Genomic DNA, 6,101 nt, shown 5'->3' on the forward strand with positions numbered 1-6,101 from the left:
TATTTGCAATATCAAATCATACCATTTGATGATCACTGGTGCTGAGGTGGGCACCCACCCAGACATTAGAGAATTATGCCCATTAGTGAGCACTAGACTGAGTATAACTCCCTCCCTCATGGGTTCCATTACCATTTGTTTGAAAAGAGCTCCTTGCAGGACATCCACTATCTCTCTACTTATGGTAGAGTCCGCAGAAGGGATTCTCCAGTCTAGCAGGCCGATTCAGTAAAACACGCGGGAAAGCTGGCACTCCGAGGTGAGCGCCCGCTCTCCCAACGCGCGCCCAGGCCACTCTCCTGGGCGAGTGATTCAGTATGCAAATGAGGGCCCGTGGTAAAAAGGAGGCGCTAGGGAAACTAGCGCGTCCCTAGCACCTCCTTATTGGTAGAAGTGGTGGCTGTCAGCGGGTTTGACAGCCGATGTTTAATTTTACTGGCGTCAGTTGTCGAACCCGCTGACAGCCACGGGTTCAGAACATGGATGCCGGCAAAATTGAGCATCTGTCTTCCAACCTGCAGGCTGCGGGCAGATTTTTTTTTTAAGATTTATTTTTTTTTTATTTTTGGGGCCTCCGGAGGGTGTACAGAAAAGCAATTTTTTCTGCTTTTCTGTACACTTTCCCGGTGCCAGCCGGTGCCAGAAATTAACACCTGCCTTTGGGCAGGTGTTAATTTCTGAGAGTAAAATGTGCGGCTTGGCTGCACATTTTACTTTCTGTATCGAGCAGGACTAACTAATAGACTCATCAACATGCATTTGCATGTTGCGGGCGCTATTAGTTTCAGGGGGGTTGGACATGCGTTTTCCATGCGTTATTACTCCTTACTGTATAAGGGGTAATAATAGCGCGTCGAAAACGCGCGTCCAAATGGGGGCTTAACGGTGTGCTCGGCCTGAGCGCACTGTACTGAATCGGCCTGTATGTCTGGCAGATTAAAATCTCCAAGAATCAACACTTCTCCCTTCTTTACCACCTTTTGGTTGACTTCAGCTAGACCTCTGTCTAGTTCTTCCACTCCAGTAAAAATTGATGCACCATCATCTTTTTTTAGAATGGCCTATAATGCTCTTGCAGATAAACATAGAAACATAGAAATGACGGCAAAAGAAGACCAAACGGCCCACCCAGTCTGCCCAGCAAGCTTTCAGTTATTTTTCTCATACTTATCTGTTACTCTGACTGCTGAGGTCAGGGCCCTTATTGGTAACTTTTTTGGTTCTAATTTCCTTCTACCCCTGCCATTGATGTAGAGAGCAGTGCTGGAGCTGCATAAAAGTGAAGTATCAAGCCTAGTTGGTTAGGGGTAGTAACTGCCGCAATAAGCAAGCTACTCCCACACTTATTTGTTTACCCAGACTATGCAATTCAGTCCTTGTTGGTAGTTGTCTGAATGTACATCCTCTTATCTTCATCCCCCCCCTGCCGTTGAAGCAGTGAGCTGCACTATATATGTATTCAAAGTGAAGTATTAGGCTTAATTGGTTTGGGGTAGTAACTGCCGCAACAAGCAAGCTACTCCCACACTTATTTGTGAGTGCAAATCCTTTGTCCCACATTTCCTCTTGCTGTTGAAGCATATAGCAATGTTGGAGTCGCATTAACCATGTGTATGTTTATTGAATAAGAGTATTAATCAGGTAGTAGCCGTCATTCCCGCAAGCCACCCCCATGCCTCTTCTCTTCATTCATATCCTCAAGACTTTATGGATCCACAATGTTTATCCCATGCTCCTTTGAAATCCTTCACAGTTTTAGTCTTCATCACTTCCTCTGGAAGGGTATTCCAGGCATCCACCACCCTCTCCTTGAAGAAATATTTCCTGACATTGGTTCTGAGTTTTCCTCCCTGGAGTTTTAAATTGTGAACCCTGGTTCTGTTGATTTTTTTGCAATGGAAAAGGTTTGTCATTGACTTTGGATCATTAAAACCTTTCAAGTATCTTTTTTTAAATTAACAAATACAGCTACTTAATACAGACTAGCAATATCAAAGCTTGGAAAAATAAACATTTCAAAGCATGCAATACAGAAATGCAGAAGAATATCACCAAGAAAGCAATCTATAATATGGCTAACTTTAAATTTTTCAACTTAACTGGGCACAAGAACAGGTAGCAATGTGTGTGTGTCTCCTTGCAATCACTGTCATTCATTCCATCCATGAACTTTATCTCTCTAGTATGTCCTGATGTTTCACTTACCCAGTCAATATTGGGGTAACTGAAATCCCCATTACCGCACTACCAATTTGGTTAGCTTCTCTAATTTCTCTTAGCATTTCACTGTCTGTCTCATCAATTTGGCCAGGTGGACGGTAGATACTCCTTTCGCTATACTCTTCCCCAACCCACAAGGGATTTCTACCTATAAAGATTTGATTGTATATTTAGTCTCTTGTAGGATCTTTATCTTGTTGGACTCTATGTCATAAGAAACTTGCTGGGCAGACTGGATGGATCATTTGGATCTTTTCTGCCATCATTACTATGTTACCATATGTTTTTTCTGACCAGCCTAACAGTGGGCTATGGGGTCTGATGAAGGGTCAGAGTCTTCCTTCTCAGCCATTAGTTGACACTTCTGGTAAATCTGATCGGATTAGGAATATGGAAAATAGTTAAATTGGGACCCTTCCTCAAAACATTAATATACAGTATATTCTGTATATTCATATAGAGATCAATAGGAAGAAGTTAAAATAAAGGACCCCCTTTTCCCTTTTGTAAAATGAGCATTCCATTCACTCTCTTCAGCTGAATTTGCAGGTTGGAGTAACAGATTAATAAAGGTATTGTATACCGTCAAGCCTGTGCATTTCTGACAGCACTCGATAAAGTACTAAGAGTGGTGATCCATAATTTTATTTGAGAGCAACAACTTTTTGTCTATGCAACAATTAGAAATTAAAATGGGCATTTTTAAAGCTGCCTTGAGAAGAGTCTCGGATACGGAGCTGTGCAGCATGTCTTCACATGACTGCTTGGAGCACCTGGTTACCTGCAGCTTCCAACCCCAATCCCCCAGTGGAAGTTCATACACAGAATATTCCCACATTTATCTGCCCCCCACCCCATTGAAAATATGTCATATGGTTGATAAGGGAATTGCCACTGTGCTGAAGATGTGGCTGACACTAATGCTATATTTTTTTTTCACATGTGATGGGAATGTATACAAATGCAGACATTTGGGGAAGGGTCAGAGAATGCTTTGGAAACAGATTGCACCTTTTAAGGTGTAACCAGGGCAACTGAGCCAGGTCTACCCTAACCCTAATACTAGTCAACAGACAGATGTACTCAGAGCCAGAATTTGAGTGGAAATAAATGGGCTGCAGCTTTATTACTTAAAGCCCTGGCAATAAGTCTAAACTCTGCACCTGAGCCTTGTATTAACATAGGGTACTAACCTTAGCACGGAAAGAAGAACGTCCCCTCTCCTAAACCCCAACCCAGCCCACCCCAATCAAGAAAAGCTGAGTGGTAGAATTGAATATGTAGGTCTGGGCCATTCGGACAACCTGCCCCATGCTAGCAAGGCTGTTGGTCCTCTGGTCTGCAACTTGGCTGAAAGAGGAGTTGCTGGTCTGCTGCCATGGTGGCAGATGACTCCAACCAATTTCTTGAGCCGTATTGCAAAGACAGTGCTCATAATGTAAATATTCTCCCCCCATCCCCACTTCAAGCTTAGGTACCCTGCCACAAAACCAGCAAAGCCTGCTTGGGCTTGCTCAAGGCCCCCTCATCATAGGCTGAAGCTTGACTGCTCATCCAGGTATCTTTTCCTACCCCCATTAATCAGCCTCTGTTGCCGGGTCAGATCTCTCTTTCAGGCATTAGTAAATAAATCCTGGTGAAGGTCGGTTAGATGCATGCCAAATGGCCGGAACAAATCACTGCAATTGATAGATGTCCATTCGTGTCTAATGTAATAGTCCCCATGATGGATTACAAATTTGCCACCTTGCTGATTGATTTTGGCTGAGCCTCACAATACAGGTGGAAATGGACCCCAATGGTGGCGAGGGACAATCTGGACCAAACAATATGGGTTCCTGGCAACCAGGAAGTAAGGAGTGCAATGTCATTCCCAATCACGTTCACCAGCTGTCCAACAGGCAGATCGCCCAAATTGTTGCCCCCAAACATGTCTTGGTAAGTCAGCCTGAACAACACCTGATGAACGACAAACATAAAGTCAACCCAGTGCATACCTTTGCAATCAAGCCAATGTATCTAAATATCCTGTGTCACCAGTCCCAGATGGGTACTGAAGGAGCTGGACTTTGCATGCCCCTTTGCCCAGAAGATGCATGAGTGACCCATGATACAAACCTGACCCCCACTGCTGCCTGACCCAAGCAATAAAGAGAGAAAATAAATCTTGGCCACAATGCCCTCCTAACATAGGAGGTGAAGGGAGCGGAGCACCAGTGACCTATTCACTGAACAGTAGGCGAGCGACCCAGTCCTAAAAAAGTGGGTTCTATACCTCCTGGTCTGCATTCCAGCAGCCTGAGGAGCCTGTTTGAGATTGGCAGCAAGCTGACATCTGCTCAGGGGTGAACCACCTTTGTGCACCATGAAATGACCTTGCTTCCCTCACAAGGGATACTGGACTGGTAACATGGCCTAGTACAAGTGCCTACCTGGCCCGTTTGACCATTGTATGCACAATGCTACAGTGTCCCTGATTAGTAATAGGCTGCATGTGTTGACCCTGTTGCATGATGCCACTACAAATTCCCCCCAAAATACCAAAGGTTCAACAAGCAGCAGCCTAGGCCAGTCCCTGGAGGAAGGAGAAAGAGGCTGGGCTGACCACCGCCCAAGGCTTTTTTTTCCTCCCTACAAGACCTCTGACCTCCAGGTAGGTAGCCACCAATCAGCAGCAATGCTCCCTTTAATCCCCCCGCATAGGAATATAGTACAATCATATTATCATTTCATGTAGGCATGATAAATCAAAGATAGTTTTTATTTGTATTCCTAAGTACCTTGCCATTAGCAATGGATTTGGACTTAAGATTTAATTACTTACCCTTTCCAAATCTGAGCTCCAGGCAAGTTACAATTCAGAAACAGCAGATAACTCCCTGCCCAAGAGGACGGCACAATCTAAGTTGCTCTTGAGTCAATGGAGGGCGAAGTGACTTGTCCAGGGTCACAAGGAGCGTCAGTGAGAGAAGCAGGATTTGAACCCTGACTTCCCTGGGTCTCAGCACTAGGCAGCTACTTCACTCCTCCAATAACAATTGCTTATTGTGCATCAAATAATTTTTGACAGCTGCGAAAACTTTATTTAGATTGCACACATGCAAAGGTTGTAATTTTAAGAAGCTTAAAAAAGGTGTTTTGAATAAAGGGAGAAAACTTTACTGCAATTACCCCGCGAAGCAGTAAAAGCCCATCCTGGCTGTACAAAATATGCAATCTTTAAATGATTTTATAGGACTGAAGTGAATTATATCAATGAGTTTCTACCTTCTTCCTCTACACATACATGAGAGCTAGAAACTCATTGACTTATGCTTCATACTGCAGTGCCACTGCGTCCTGTTTGTCTGTTTTAAACAGACTGTAAGCGCTACATAGAAGGGACTCTTTAATGTGAATTTGTACAGCACTGAATGTCTAGTAGTGCTACAGTAGTACTAGTTAGCCTCTATATACCTCCCCTCCAATGCAGAGCATGTCTCACTCATTTCTACATATCTGTCAATAAATAGCATGAAGAAACATCATTATATTATATATATACACACACATATACATACATAGGTGCTGCTGTTGTGGTATGTTCCACTGAGCCCTGGATTAGATCTTGTGTGCTTCATGAGTATCCTTCTTGAAGAGTGAGTGCTGATGCAAGAAAGCTGCTGCTGCTTGAGGTGGTGGCAGTCAGTCTGGCCCGCATGAAGTCAGCATAGAACTGCCAGTTCCCTTACTTGCAGTTTTTTTAATGCTCCTGAGGAAGTGACTTTGGGCTCTTTTGTTAAATTGTTGGTCTGGAGGATCCCTGCCAGTGATGAGAAGAGGGTGAGTACGGAGGGGTAACCGGTTATGGAATTTGGAGAACAGGTCCATAGCAAGAGAGA

Source organism: Rhinatrema bivittatum, chromosome 9 (genome assembly GCF_901001135.1).
Source record: "Rhinatrema bivittatum chromosome 9, aRhiBiv1.1, whole genome shotgun sequence".
Lineage (NCBI taxonomy): Eukaryota > Metazoa > Chordata > Amphibia > Gymnophiona > Rhinatrematidae > Rhinatrema > Rhinatrema bivittatum.